Raw genomic sequence first — 16,837 nt, 5'->3', positions numbered from 1 at the left:
AAGTATTTGCCAGGGTCGAGGCTGAGAATGTGTGGCTGGCCCAAGGTCACCCAGCAAGTTTCCATGGCAGAGTGGGAATTCAAACCTGGGTTCCCCAGATCCTAGTCCGACACCTTAATCACTACACCATACTGTTTAACACAATATTAGGCATTACCATTCCATATATGCTCTTCCATTTAATGGTTTTGCATTGAACCCTGTATATCAAGAACTTGGTAAAAGGCTTAATTCCAGCATTCCTTGTGTGGCAATGAAGGAATGCCAATACACTATACCCCTCCTTACAGGATAGTCTTGAAGACATCAGGGATGGGTTAGGTTTTAGTGCAAAGTAGTCAAAGCCAATCCAGATCATGCACTGAGGTTGACAGAATGAGATGATACCTCACAATAAGCTCTTGGCTGACTTTGGTCTGTTTCAGATTCTTTGTCAACAAGTCCTTGACTGGGGCTCAGAATTCCCTTCTGCTGAAGAGGAAAACTGTAATTCAGATACTTACCTTCTTATCTGGTCCACATAGTCATCCGGGATCTTGGTCTGATGCATCAGTGGCTCTGTAGCTTATGCCAGAGCCACAGGGATCCATACTAAGCCAGATCCTGTTTGATTGGAAGAATGGAAGGGCAAGGCTGTGTAAGGTCCACCTCTTCCTGTGCTATCTAGCCTGCCAGTTACAAGCCCTGATCTCTATTCCCCTACTTGCAAAACTGGCAGGTTTTTTTTACTAGTAGCCATGAACAGCCCTCAATGAACACGTCCACTCCCCTCTTGAAGCCTTCCAAGTTGGCAGGCATCACCACATCCTGGGGCAGGGAGTTCCACAATTTAACTATGCATTGTGTGAAGATATATTCATTTAACACTCTCCTCATCCATCCACCCATTGTATCCAGGTTTCGTTTGCTTCTGGAGCCTAGATAGGAGTAAAAGCACAGCTGGAGTCATAGTAACTCAAGAGTGGCCACTTGTATGAACAAGCTGGCAGACAGGAAAGCATACCCCTTCCATTTGTATCATTTGCAAATAACTCCTTACCCCTGTAGTTATGACAACATCCCAGGGTTTTGGAAGACCACTTGTTTACTTATAATTTGTATAAAATATGTGTGTGTGTGCATGCTTATAGGGTTCTGCTATAATTCAGTGGATACGACTGATAGGTTCTTCTGTATTTTATTAACATTAAAACACACACATTTCCATCTGCTCAGTAAAGGACTGTGAAAAGATTAATTAAAAGAATTGTTGGAATATAGCTTGATAAGAGATGCTTTACTATGCTATCCTCTCAGTTAAACGTGGGTGCATGTCTATAATATGAAAATGTATCATGCTAGCTATCCACAAGCCAGAATTATCAATATAGGTACTGTAAATGACGCTGAACCCCTTACATTTGAGACAGCAGCCAATAATAAGAACTAATAACATGATCAGTAGAGAAACTGCATTCTGTACTTTGTTTCTCTTTTATTAAGGTTGCACGCATAGATCAATACATATCTCTTTCACTTCATTATCTGGTGAAAGTGAAATGCTAGTGGTGTTATAATAATAAAAAAAACAGTTCTATTTTTATTCATGAGCAACATTTCTTCCTTTTATAGTAAATATACCCACATTGCACTGCAATGACATAGTTGGCAGTCCCTGTGCTGACCTTGCCAATTAACTGGAAGTACATAATTTAGTAGTGTTGGGATTCTTAAAGAGAGAAACATATTTTGATTAGACATATTTGAAATATTTTGTTAAAATATTTTTTAAATATTTTGTTATATATATATTCAACATTTCACTCTTGAATACCTTCCTCTGGATCCTACCAGCTTTTATGCTGATGTTGCCCAACTCCCTCTTCTGAGTAGCTTTAGTCCATGTGGGTCTAGGGTTGCCAACTTCCAGGTACTAGCTGGAGATCTCCCGTTATTACAACTGATCTCCAGCCGATAGAGATCTGTTCACTTGGGGAAAATGGCCGCTTTGGCAATTAGACTCGATGGCATTGGTCCCTCCCCTTTCCAAACCCCACCCTCCTCAGGCTCCACCCAAAAAACCTCCCACCGGTGGTGAAGAGGGACCTGGCAAACCTAGTGAGCCCCTCCTTTCACATTTAGTGCTGCTCTTAGGAGTCATAGCTCAGCCATGATGGGTTGTGTGTGGTTCGTGCTCAGCAATGTTACAATGGCAACAGGGTTTTGGGTAGACATATTCCAAATACCTGTGGCAAGAATTCCATTGTTACCAAGCTGGATTTTGCTTGAAGGAAGATTTCTGGATTCCATGTTAAATAAGGAACAAGTGTTTGTTTGTTGCTTTATACATTGGTAAAATGGAAAGGCCCCATGCACTGCCCTTCCTGGCATCCTGGAACAAGGCATGTAACAATGTCAAGGGCCTGATCAGCAAGGTAAATGAATTTCAGACACGAAATGGAAACCTGTAAAGTATTGTTATCAATCACCCCCCAGCTTTTTGGGGCATGGTCAAAAAGTTAAAGAATCTGGTAGGAGCTGAGGAAGACTTCCTTGGCTATGAATGCCATGACAACATGATAGTAAGGAAACCAAAGGGGAGAAAAGAGGGCATTTTTCCCCTTGTAGCAATGAAGTCTGGATGTGGTCTTATTGTGTTCACAAACATTACACAACTGAAGGAGAAACTATGAAGACATAGCAAGACAGATAACATGAATGTGTTCAGAAAATTTAATGAAAAATAGCATTACCAATCTAGATGTCCTGCACATACCTTTAAGGCATTCTTAGTTGGGAGAGGGTCACATTGAATTGTTTGGGATTGACTTCTGATTTATGGGCTATATAAAATACCAAACATTCAGGAGACATTGCAGCTACTTCATGCAGATTCTCATACTTCTTGGGTCCCTTCATCAACCCTTTTTGTCCTCCCCCTCCTAGAGTGGGGCTCAGTGGTAGAACATCTGCTTTGCATTCAGAAGGTCCCAAGTTCAATCCCCAGCATCTCTAGTTATAAGGAAAACATCATAAGTAATGCAAAACACCTCTGCCTGGAGAGACCATGAAGATCCAGTGACAGTAAAAAGAAGAGTTGGTTTTTATATGCTGACTATCTCTACCTGTTAAGGAAGAATCAAACCAGCTTACAATCACATTCCCTTCTCCTCCCCACAACAGACACCCTGTCAGGTAGGTGGGGCAGACAGAGTGTGACTAGCCCAAGGTCACCCAGCTGGCTTTGTGTGTAGGAGTGGGGAAACAAATCCAGTTCACCAGACTGGCCTCTGCCGCTCATGTGGAGAACTGGGGAATCAAACCCGGTTCTCCAGATCAGACTCCACTGCTCCAAACCACCACTCTTAACCACTACACCAAGTAGACGGTCCTGACCTAGATAGACCAACAGTTGTATTTTGTGTAAAACAGCTTCCATGTGTACATTTGCAAAGTCAAAGTTCTGTTTGCTACAGATAGTGAGGGGACACAATGGACACAGGAAGTGTGGGAAGAGTTAACAGAGCAGAAGAAGCCACTGCAACATCTTCTTCCTTAGTGCCTTTAAATTTAGATGTAGCATTTCCAGGTTGTGACTTGGCATCTCTAACTAAAGATGAGCGCTCTTCTTATTTTGTTCACTAGAGAATATATTGCCACCACTTACGGAAACAGCTAAGGATCAGTCATGATACAGTGATTCACCATAGATCATTGGCTTTTACCCCTGCAGGCAAATACCCACCCCTGCCCTGAGTGGATCCAAACTGGGGGATGATCAAAAGTAATGGTCTGTGATGACTCCCTATGAGATGACTGATGTTAGCTGATTAAATGAGTGAACTCACCCACAGATAATAGATGGAGATGGCTATTTGTGTTCTTAAAACTGTTTGCATTAGGCCAACTACTGGTTACATTAATCATTCGAAGCCTGTAGCCCTTTTTGTTGTCGTCGTTTATAGACTGAAAATATGAATAACCAAATAAAACATGGCAGATCATGATGCAGTTTATGCACTGGGCTTGCAGATGTCTTGTATAATTTCCTTTCTGTTTTATTTGAACGCAGGCCATATTCCATGTTGCAAAATTTGTTCCAGTGATTGACATGGTGATTAGTCATCCTACAGCATAAAGCCTGGTCCCTGACCGAAGAGGAGCAGAATCCCAACAATTTTACCTCAGGAATGGATTAGGCACTGTTGGACCCAAAGACGAAGGGCTCTCACCAGTTAGGAACTGAGAAAAAACAACGGTGGCGCAGTATGTGTGTTTGTGTTGGGAGAGGGTCACATTGAATTGTTTGGGACTGATGGATAAATCTCTATAGTCGCAAAACCAGGTAGGGCAGAAGTCCATTATGCTTTGATACTTTTCCTGTTGCTAGAGCATGGCAAAGGATGTAAAGTAAGATTGCAAGAAGTAAATCAATATTTAATTTAAAAAATGGCCAGTGAACCCGTCCAACCCTTGAGTTTTACTTGACAACAATCTTTTTAACTGCTTTTGATGGATAATAGAGCATTGAATGTAGCTGGAGATAGTTTTATGTGGTTGAGACCTGGGGTGGCAGGATTTTCAGAATATGTTTTGAAAAAGTTAAACCCAGCGCTGAGTTTAATATATTGATTTTTTTATTTATTTCTATTGTTTCCATTATATATTTGTTTCCTTGATAGTGCTGTTTGGATGCGTGGTGTTTTCCATTCCTGTATGGCGTCATTGCATCACCACTGAGGTTTGTTTTACTACGCTTGATCTTAGCCAAAAAGCCAAGAAGCCAGGGACAATGTAAGGGGCCGTATTTGTATGTTGCTGCAGAATGGCTCCTAGGGGAAGCTGCATTTTCCAACATCCCCTTCTCTACACAGCTATTGAAGAACCCTGAGGAACAGTGTGTGGGGCAAAGTACAGCGTAGCAGTCAGAGAGGGAAATCAGCAAAAACTGCTCCCCTTCTCCCACCTATGGAATTGGCTTCCATCAGCAGAAAACATAATTAGGATCCAAGCCTATGGTAAAGCAAAGTGATCATTCAGCCAAGGGAAACGGGATATAAAAAAAATACAAACCGCGGAATTGTGCATCCCACAAATTATTAAAGAAAGCAGCCACAGAGAAAAGCAGCATCTGAACAACCAACCGGGTGATATGGTGTGCTGTCACTGGATGTTATGGCATCTTCGTAAACATGATGCACAGCAGCCATAAAGTCAAACAATTATTATACAAAAGCAACAGTTACAACAATGCAAAGTGGTCAATCATGCGCTCAGCGTGACAACTTTATTGTAGCGCTGGACCAAGACTGTGAGCAGAACGAGACGCGCATGTTATTTTTAAGGAAAAGGAGCACCGGAGAACAAGATTGATATATCAAAGCTTTTTATTAGAAACTATAATTACATTCAATGTCTATAAACAAATATGCTAGCAAGACTACAGTAGCCCATCATACTGCAGAATGACAATTTAATGCTTAGGGTGCATTAAAGACTCTTCGTGACAGTTCTGTAAATCCCCCCCCCCCTTTTAAAGAAGCAAATCTCATCGAGGCTTGTTTGTAAACATGAAAGTTTCGCTGTTACTTAGAGATTCTAGAGCCCTTGTATCTGCCTGGCATGCTGAAGATCCCAGGTTCAATCCCTGGCATCTCCAGTTAAAATGAACAGGTGGTAGGTAATATGAAAGGCCTCAGCCTCTGGAGAGCAGCTGCCAGTCCGAGTAGACAATAATGACCTTGATGGACCAAGGGCATGATTCAGTATAAGGCAGCTTCTTATGTACAAAACTGAAAGTACCTTTCCCCTACTGATTTTCTTGCAGGCCAGCCTGTGAACATGATTCCTATTCAGCTTAACTATGGGTGATCAGAGGCTGGCTTGCCAACTGCCCAGTGGGAACAGGCAAAAGCCTGCTAATCCACTTAGCTGCCCACTGACCAGCTGCGGGTCAGTGGGCAAAAGAGGGCCAGACAGAAAGGGAAGTGTGTGATGTGCACAATCGCCACCCACACAATGCACCAACGTGACTTCCAGGTTTACCCGGAAGCGACGCAGACACTCTAGCAGTCTCCGCTGAAACACTATGGAAACTATAGAGTTTCAGCGGAGATTGCTAGAGCGTCCACGTCCCCAGCAAAGCTTCTGCTGGTGGAGCAGAGGGACCTGGCAACCCTAATCAGAGGTGATCCTGCCCACAATACACACGAGTCTGCTGAAGGTGGATTTCTTGCTGTGTAGGAAAGGTAGGGGTGACAACTGGCATTTTCATCCACAGGTGCCATTCCTGAATCTGCTTTTATCTGCCGACCATTTAGTTTTCCACTGTGAATCACTGCATAATACCGGGCAGATGGCATAAGAGTTCTATCACTGAAAGCATTAAGAAGGCATAACATGTCAGTTGAAATACCCTTTTACGGAAAGCAGCTCTCAGAAATCAGGGGGGGGGATGCGTGGACAAAATAGATGAAGCGATTAAACTTCTGCCTCTCTTGCACTACCATCTTCTTAATGGTATGTACCACTTAAAACCTTTGAGAATGAGGCTTCTATCCCTTGAAGCATCCCTAAGGATCGTGCTTAAGGCTCCAGTTCTGCAAATTAAGCCCACAAGAGCTTCTGTTTAAATTGAATGGGTTATATTCTACCCATCCACTCAGCTAAGCAAGGAGCCAGCCTTCAGTGCAAGGACCCTTCCTCCCAAGAAAGTTTCCTTCACTTTCTCCCAGGGATTAAGGCAGGCTCTCCGCACATAGCTGAGTGGGGTGATAGAATTCAACCCATTATGTGTTCCTTAAAAGTGTCCTAACCCAACCTTTAAAAGTCCAGGAGCTAACCCCTCACAACAGCTGGCGCCTGCTGGTGATGAAGAACCAGCAGCCTACTCACACCACAACAGGGGATCTCTGGCAGCTGGCCAAAGCTCTCCGTTAAAGACTAATGACAGCAGGCACCTGGACAAGGGGAAAGGAGAAGGGACACACCCTGGCCAGACCAGGGAAGGGTGGGGGCAAAAGCGGCCCAGGCTCAAGAGAGGGGCAGATTACAGGCTGGGGGAGAGACTAAAAGGAGAGGAGTATTTGAACAGTTGTACAGCTGGGCACAGTAGTAATGGAACCAGGTCCTCAAAGAACTGTGCGGGGCAATGTCTCTCCAAGAGTTTAGGAGGCACTGCAAGGACATTTTTATTTGCTAGGGCTTTTAAAGACATGTAGGCTGCAGGCATTTATCAAGGGGAGGGAGTGGGTTATTTGGGGTTTTACTGTATTTTGTATGTTTCCAGTTTGGATTTGTAAGTTGCCCCGGGCTAAGGGGAAACGTGGGATATAAATATTTCAATCAATAAATAATGCAAACTTTTAACAAATGGAAGCCAAAGTTTTGTGACTCTGGTTTTCAGTATGCTCACTTCTCAGTGTCATATACTTGGGTAAAATTCTCCCTCTCCTTAAAACAGTCATTTTGTGGGTGATCAGACTGGGGTTGCTTGGATTTGTATAACATTACGTACACACACAAAAAACTTTCCACTTTCCACACTAAAGAGTCTTTCCACTATAACCGAAGTTCCTCTTAGGTCTTTTATGCATGGTTGTTTCACTTGCTGTCACCTCTCCAACGACTTCGGGTCTTTGTTTGGATTATGCATGCCATTTCCGACCCTCAGAGGTCGCCTCGCTCTCCCCCTGTGTTTCCCCGCATTTTGCCCGCATTTTGAAGGACCTGTTTTATTGCAAATTTGAAAATGCAGGCAAAATTCGGGGAAACACAGGGGGAGAGCAAGGCAATGCATAATCAACACAAAAACTCAAAGCCAGGGGTGACTGTGAGTGAAACAGCCATGCATAAAAGACATTGGTTTCACTTGTAGAATGATTTCTGCATTGACCTGTATGGAGAAAGAAATCATTGTGCACTGACCATACAACATTGTCCTTTTGCTTGCAGCTGCATGTAATAACAATGGATCCATGTGTTTAAATAAGACTTCAACCCCCCCTCATGACATAATGGAATGGTTTGGTTTGGACATTGAGCCAGCATGGTGTAGGGGTTAAGCGCGGTGGTTTGGAGCAGTGGACTCTGATCTGGAGAACCGGGTTTGATTCCCCACTCCTTCACGTGAACGGTGGATGATAATCTGGTGAACTGGATTGGTTTCCCCAGTCCTACACATGAAGCCAGCTGGGTGACCTTGGGCTAGTCACACCTGTCTTCGCGTTCTCTCAGCCCCACCTGCCTCACAGGGTGTCTGTTGTGGGGAGGGGAAAGGAAGGTGATTGTAAGCCAGTTTGATTCTTCCTTGAGTGGTAGAAGATACAGCTTTCTTAGGAGAGAGAAATGTGTCTGGAAGATGCATTTTGTAACAGCACAAAACCCCAGAGATCTAACAATACCTGTTTGTATTTGTACTGAGGCTTTTCTGTCCAGTTCTGCCTCTGGGGGGCATTATTGGTGCTCCTAGAAGCATCTAAAATTTTCATGGTGGGCACCATAGGAAGGTTAGCATTTATATCTTTTAATTTCCAGTCTGATATTAAAAATTAATATCTTCTCATTTCATTTTGATTTGAAAGAAATGATTTTCTCTCTCTTTTGTCACTGGTGTTTATTGGAGCTGCAGTTTAAGCTGTGATCTGTTTTACCTTACTGTTCTTTCCTCACTGCAGTGTTGCTGTAATACTTATGATAGTTATTCTTTAAAATGTTGCATAAATATTTAATAGTCCCCTTCTGAGACTTGTAACTGTTATTCTAATTTTCCAAGCGAGGAAGCCGAGAGGACCAGTGATTTTCTAGCATTGCAGAATATCTCTGCTCTCCAAAGTCATGTGCAATTTATTAGATCACAATGCTTCTTAGGGATAACACTTGATATGATTTTCAAGCCCATTCCTGTACAGGAACTCTAAGATAACTATAATAGATTGAACAAATATAATCATTAGACAAAAATCATGCATGTGTAATTGGAGCTGGTTTTGGACAGAAGAGTTTCATGAGATATAGAATATATTGGGAGAACAAGTCATTATGAATTATAAAACAATACAACAGTGGTATAGTGTTGGTAGGACTGCCCAAAATAACTTGGAAACACAGTGGTAAGTACTGGAACTAGGCTTACCAGGTCTCTTTGCTCCACCGGCGGGAGTTCTTCAACAGTGCCAACCTGCGTGACTGCCTCGCACGACATGCGCGCGTGCGGACGCTCTATCAATCTCTACCAAAACTCTATGGTTTCCATAGAGTTCGGTGGAGGTTGCTAGAGTGTCTGCGTCACTTCCGGGTAAAACCAAAAATGACATGGATGCGTCGCATGGGCGTGTGTGCATGCGTTGCCCGCCGGCCCTCAGGTGGTTGGTGGGCAGCCCGGCGGATTGGCGGGATTTTACCCACCACCACCTGGTACTTGGCAACCATAACTGGAACAGTAATAAGGATTCAAGGGATTTTTTTCCACTGGTGGTGGAACTGGAGGAAAATTGCAAGAAGTAATGATAAAAGTGGGGAGGAGGATAAACTGAAACCTATTACTGTTTTAACTAACATATACAAGAGTTTGCTTATAATTTATATCTTATTTATTTGTTTATTATTAAATTTATACCCTGCCCTCCCCAGCACCGCTGGGCTCAGGGCGGCTTCCAACAAACAAATACAGTAAGCTTAGTGAACACATAAATATAACAGCATTTAAAGCATACAATAAAAGCTTAAAACCTAGGGTTGCCAGGTCCCTCTTCTCCACTAGCGGGAGGATTCTGGGGCAGAGCCTGAGGAGGGTGGGGTTTAGGGAGGGGAGAGACTTCAATGACATAGAGTCCAATTGCCAAAGTGACCATTTTCGCCAGGTGAACTGATCTCTATTGGCTGGAGATCAGTTGTAATAGCAGGAGGTTGGCAACCCTATTAAAACTCCAATTTAACAAAGATGGTGTCCTCTCTCAGTGGCCAGCTCCTATTGAATATCCTTGCAAAGGAGATTTGCCAAGATATTGATCAGAAGGCCAATCACCTCCAAGGCCCACAGGCCTAACCTGGGAAATACACCAACAACAGGGATGGAGGAAGAACAGGAGAGGGAAGGAAAAGATAGAGAGGACAGGAAAAGGCAATGTGACCATGTGATGGCAAGAATATTGCTTGATAGCAGTTGGAAGCCAAAGTAGGGATCCTAAGAGCAACACATTTAGAGCCACATCTCTAGAGGTCATGGGGCATCCCAAACAGTAATCCCCCTCTCCCATGCCACATAGAAATGGTTTTCTGAAAGTGAGGGGCTTTTAAAAGTGTTGCTGTGGTGGTGGTGGGGTCTGCTGTTAAAAGCATTTTTAAAAAATGAATCCTACAAGCCCTTGAGTCAATCTAAAGTAGCTCTCTCAATCTTAGCCAAAAGAGAAATGATTGAAGAATGGTGGGCAGCCCATTCCTGAGCTTTGGGGCCAGAAGAGCTCAGGAGATGCGCAAGCGGCCACGCCAGCGTCTGGGCTGCTTGCTCCAGCGCTGGACCACTTGTGCCACTGAAAGAGGCAGGGATGCCAGCGTTGGGGCGCTTGCGCTGGTCTCCCTGTGCTGGCACGGCAGTGTAGCCCTTGGATGCTGACTTGGCTTCCCGTGGGCATCCCGCTGGCACAAATCCCCATGCCACCATCCCAGGGGGCATTCTCGGGGCATTCTGGGGAGCGGAGCTGCCAGTAGGCAACTTCCTTACCCCTTTCAGGCCGGGAATGTCCCCTCCAACAACAGCGCTGCTGTGCCAGGTTTTTCCTTCACTGTTTTCAATGGGGAAAATGCTCCATTTTGGGGGGGGGGATTTTGAAAGCTTTTTAAAGCCTTTTGGCGGCTGGGGAACGGCTTTGGAGGTGCCACGGGGCGCCTTGGCCATGCCCTCCTTGGCCTTTGAAAGGCTCAGGAATGAGCTGTAAATCTGTGAAATTCAGCAATGATGTCTACCCTCACCTTTTTGTTTGGAGTCTTAATTTACTTGTATATCCTTTCTGGGTGCATATGTTCAGAAAATGCGTGTGCTACTTCTTGGGTAGGTATGTTTAATGCTGGTGAAATAAGTTATCATTAAAGATGCCCAGGTAACTTAACAAGCAGAAAGAATATTTTCTCCATTGATTTTTTAAAAATTATATTGCCTGTTTTTCAAAATTTGTTTTCAACCCAGATAATTTTTGTACAAAGAAATTGCAATAATACAACTCATTAGCAGCATGTTTGTGTAGATTTATTTTGGAATGGTAACAAATCCTGAATAGAATTGCTTTTAGAAGATAAATAGCTTTTAGAAGATAAATGCCTCATTCTGATTAATCCTTTTAATATATATATATATATTCTATATAGATAGATAGATAGATATAGATAGAATATATATATATATATATATATATATATATATATATATATATATATATATATATATACAGAGAGAGAGAGAGAGAGAGAGAGAGAGAGAGAGAGAGAGAGAGAGACGAGAAGTGTATTTAAAAGAAAACAAATTGCCAATTGTTATTAATACACTTTAAAGAATGAATAGATTTTTTTAAAAACACATTTTTCCATAGTTATATTACATTCATTTTCATAATAACTACTTTAAAACATGTGTTTTCCTTGATAGAAAGATGTACGTAATAGTATAAAATACAGGCTGGGCAGGAACTGCATAGGAGCCAGAGTGAAACCCTACAACTGCATCTGTTAGGGTTGCCAACCTCCAGGTGGTGGCATGAGATCTCCTGCTACTACCACTGATCTCCAGCCAATAGAGATCATTTCTCCTGGAGAAAATGGCTGCTTTGGCAATTGGACTCTATGGCATTTAAATCCCTCCCCTCTCCAAACCCCGCCCTTTTCAGACTCCACCCCAAAATCTCCATGAATTTCCCAACCCGGAGCTGGCAACTCTAGCGTCTGTGCCTCTTGCTCCATGCAAACTGGCATGGACACTGGCGAAGGGGGGGACTTAAGAAGGCTCCCTTGGACGCCGGCAGCAGCTCAGGGCTCAGGCACCGGCATTGCCTCCTGGTGGTGCTTTCCCAGCATATCTCCCTATGCCGGCATCCGGGGGGGGTGGGGACAGTCTCAGGGGCAGAGCTGCCTTTATGCAGGTTTCTAAGCCTTTTCAGGCCGGGAATGCTCCATTTTGCTGCCATTGAGTTACACAGGTTCCCCCCCCCCCCGAAAAGTGCTTTTTAAGAATGGGCTGTTAATGAGGATAATCTTTAAGTTTCTTCTCTTGAGTACAATCCTTTGTTAAGTAATTTGTTTTGGATAATGTGAGCTTGGGACAGTCCTCCTCTCTCACTGGGATATTGCGAGGATAAATAGGAGGAGAGGAGAATGATGCAAGCTGATTTGAATCCCCACTGGGGGAAAAGGTAGGGTTGCCAACCTCCAGGTTGTGGCAGGAGATCTCCTGCTATTACAACCGATCTCCAGCCAACAGAGATCCCTCCCCTGGAGAAAGTGGCTGCTTTGGCAATTGGACTCAATGGCATTGAAGTCCCTCCCCAAACCCCGCCCTCCTCAGGCTCCGCCCCCCCAAATCTGCCGCTGGTGGGAAAGAGGGACCTGGCAACCCTAGAGAAAGACGAGGGTAGGGTATAAAATAAATAAATAATGTTAAAGGAAAATAATTCAAGATTTGAATCAAGGTGGTAAATACACAGAAGTAAAGAGAAATGTCTCAACCATTACAAACAAAATACCTGCTTTTATTCAACAACCTTAGTACAAGTTGCGTATCCCTTTTCCGGAAATCTGAAAACCAGAATGTTCCAAAAGCCTCGTAAGTAGGGTTGCCAGGGCCCTCTTCACCACTGGCGGGAGGTTTTTGGGGCAGAGCCTGAGGTGAGCAGGATTTAGGAAGGGGAGAGACTTCAATGCCATACAATCCAATTGCAAAAGCGGCCATTTCCTCCAGGGGAACTGATTCAATCGGCTGGAGATCAGTTGTAATAGCAGGAGATCGCCAGCTAGTACTTGGAGGTTGCCAACTTGGAGGTTGTCAACCCTACTTGTAAGCCTGGTAAGTTTGTCAGTAGAGATGCATCCCGAGCCGGCTCCTTGTGTTGCCCTTCCCTGCAGCCGCTGAGAATGGGACCAAGGTGCACTTCCCGCCCCCTCCCCTTCCTCTCCCACCTCTGCCCTCCAAAAGCTGTGCAAGTTTGCCAGTAGAGATGCATCCCAAGCTGGTGCAGCTGAGCTGGGCAAGCCAGTCACCTCGCTTCGCCCTCACCTGCAGCTGCCAAGAGTGGGACCAAGGCATGTTCCTTCCCCTCTCCTTCCTCTCTCTCCTCTGCCCACCAAACAATGCCACTAGCTCCCACTTCTGGGTCTGATGGCCACTCGGCTGCCTCAATTGCAGCCACCCCTTCTCATCATCCTGTGAGTCTGAGTCCCCTCAGTGGTGTTGGTCTTCCAGGCATCCCTTGGGGAGTTTTTGCTGCTGCCTCAGCTTCTCCAGACTAGGAAGGGACAGACAGGCAATGTGAAAAGGGGAATTGGGAGTCCCGGGGAGAAGATTGCCGAGGAAAAGGAGTGAGTGGCTGGAGAGGAGAAACTTTTACCTGGAGGCCGCTCCCCCCAATTGAGTATTCCTTATCTCGAAAAAAAATACAAAACGCTTCTGGTCCCAAGCATTTCAGATAAGGGATACTCAACCTGTAGATACATTTAGGATAACTGGGCCCATTTACACTGGGATCTCACATCCGGTTTGACCATACAGCAATGGACAACACTTGAGGTTTCTGGATGGGAAATAGTTGTATCTTACAGGGTTGCTGGATGCAGATTAGTGTTATCATATGAAGCAATCTAAAAGCAGATGAGGCATTTTAGAAAGAAAGAAGGCCTTACTGTCCCATATAGTCTTTCTGAGGGGTATGAAGACCACTAGTAATGAGAGCCCAGTGCAAAAGGGACAAGTAATCTTATGCATATCTACTAAGATGTCAGCTCAGCTGCAGACTCTAAAGATAGCATCTACTTCTTGTTCCTGGAGAATAGTATGCGACTAACTGGGAAGTGAAAAATGTTGCTTGCTTAGCTGCACTGGGAAACATCTTGGTTTATAATTTATTTATTAAAAGATTTATATCCTATACTTTCCTCCCCTCAACATGGCTTGAGGCATCTATATGGTTTCATCTTTTCACATTGTACCCTTTCTTCATGAACAGCAAAGGGAGGGGTGCTGGATTTAATAGGGAAACAGAGATTTTGAGTACTTTAATGTAAGCACATTTTCTCTTGTATGGATGTGCCCATAATTTGTAATTAAAAATCTAAATATGTCTTGTCTGTCAAGAGTCCACATTTTATTTATATCAGGACAGTTCTTCTAGAGGTCAGTAGATAAGACAACTGGTCCCTTTTGAACTGGGTTCTCACTTCTGGTGGTCTGCAACTACACAGATTATATGACATCTTTTATGATAGTGGTCTTCAACCATTCCAGATCCAAGGCCCACCAAGCATGGAATCCATAGAGCTGACAAAACATGACACTTCCAGGGAAAACCCAGAAGTGATGTCATCATGCCTCTATAGGAATTGTTACATATTCTATGGTTTTACCGCTGCACCAATAGTGATTTTTAAAGTTTATTTTTTTCCCACTGGCTGCTGGAGTAGAAGTGGCTAGCAGGAACTTGGGGCAGAAGACCTCCCACTCCCAGCAGGTAAGGAGCAAAAATGGCATCTCTATAGAGGTCTGTGATCCAGCAGGAGGGGCTCTACAACAAACTTGAAGGTCCCAGGTAGGATTGCTGACCTCCGAGTGGACTCTAAATATCTCTTAGAATTTCAACTGATCTTCAGACTTCAGAGGTCAGTTTTTCTGATAGAATTGCCAGCTCCAGGTTGGGAAACTCCTGGAGATTTGGGGGTGGAGCCTGTAAAGGACAGGGATCTCAGTGGGGTACAATGCCATAGAGTCCACCCTCCAAAGCATCAATTTTCTCCAGGTGAATTGATCTCTGTAGTCTAGAGATGGGGTGTAATTCTGGGAGATCCCCAGGTCCCACTTGGAGGCGGGAATCCCTATCTGGAGAAAATGGCTGCTTTGGAGTGTAGACTCTATAGTCTTACACCCCCCACTGAACTCTCTCCCCTCCCCAGTGTCCACTCCCAAAATCTCCAGGAATTTCTCAACCCAGTGTTGGCAACCCTAGTCCCAGCCCATGAAGCCCATCACTTTATGACCTAATATTTTAAATTTGTGGCTAATGGGTAACAGAGACATGCTTCTTGTGCCAAGTTCAAGGTACCGTTTATAACTATATTAGCACAAACTGCTAGTTGCTCTCTACAGCAGTGACACCATTCACCATCTAATGTGTCCACCCACTCATATGGTTCCATGAAACACAGGGACATTTGCATTTGCACAAGTACTATGTTACCTTTTAGATCTAGCAAACCAGGGGAAAGAAATGTCTAAACCATTTTTCTCATTTATTTTGCATAGTTTCATTTTCGCTTTTGCGGGGGCATTTTTCAGTGTGATCCTCTCCTCCAGTTTGGCCCCTTTTGTGCAGAATGTCTTTGCCATAGCCTGTTTTGCCAGCTCACTGAAGATAAATTGGGTTATAGCCTCTGAGTTCAGCTTGTGGTGACTTCTTGTCCTGTGAAATGGCTAATTGAGTAGGAGGCATTTCAGGCAGAAAGGAAATGGGATCTGCCAGGTGAACCTTACAGACTTCAGAAAACACTTAACAGGTTTGCCCAAACTGTCAGCATTTCAGTTTGGTTTGCACTGACTTTTGGATCAGCTCCATCTATGCTTGTTGGCTTTGTGATTTGGCGGCAAGCCATTCTTTGCAGGTGAAAATGAAATAACATTTTTTGTGGCTTTCATTTACATTGATGCCTACTCCTGTTGACAATGTGACACACTTTAGAGGAGAACAGCAAGAGGTATAGAACTTCACATGGCACAGAATGGCCACTACAAAACTCAACATTACATGATGCTGAATTGTCTGCACTAATTACTATTCCTTATAGGCAATACTTAGATACATTTTAGTGGAAAAGCAGAGGCAAGCTAGTGTTGTATAATGGTTAGAATGCCAGACTAGAATGTAGGAGGCCCAGGTTCAAATCCCTGCCACAGAAGCCAGTCACACACACTCAGATTAATCTACCTCACAGGGTTGGTGTGAGGATAAAATGGAGGATAGTAGAGCAATGTAAGCCCCTTTGGGAAGAAAGGTGAGCATGCCATTGAGTTGCAATTGACTCATGAACACATGAACACATGAAGCTGCCTTATACTGAATCAGACCGTCAAGGTCCATCCAAGTCAGTATTGTTTACTCAGACTGGCAGCGGCTCTCCAGGGTCTCAGGAAGAGGTCTTTCCCATCACCTACTTGGTGACCCTCTCCATGGGGCCTTCCAGGCAAGAGGCAAGCAGAGGTCATTTGCCTTTGACTTCCTCTGCGTAGCAACTACAGTCTTCCTCAGTGGTCTCCCAATGAAGTACCAACCATGGCTGACCCTTCATAGTTCCCAGGCTCTGATGATCCCATCCCAGACTAAGCTGGGCTGTCCAGGCCATTACTGGGGGAAAGGCAGGGTACAAATAAATAAATAGATTTCAGTAATAGGAAGTGAAACCCCCATGCAGAGACATGGTGGTAGAAAGTGCCATCAAGTCACAGCTGACTTATGGTGACTCCATAGGGTTTTCAAGGCAAGAGACATTCAGAGGTGGTTTGCCATTGCCTGCCTCTGTGTCACAACCCAGTTATTCCTTGGAAGTCTCCCATCCAAATACTAGCCAGGGCCAACCTCGCTTAGCTTCTGAGATCTGATGAGATCGGGTTAGC

This window comes from Euleptes europaea, chromosome 5, assembly GCF_029931775.1.
Source record: "Euleptes europaea isolate rEulEur1 chromosome 5, rEulEur1.hap1, whole genome shotgun sequence".
Taxonomy (NCBI): Eukaryota; Metazoa; Chordata; class Lepidosauria; order Squamata; family Sphaerodactylidae; genus Euleptes; species Euleptes europaea.
This window is presented reverse-complemented; position numbering follows the sequence as displayed.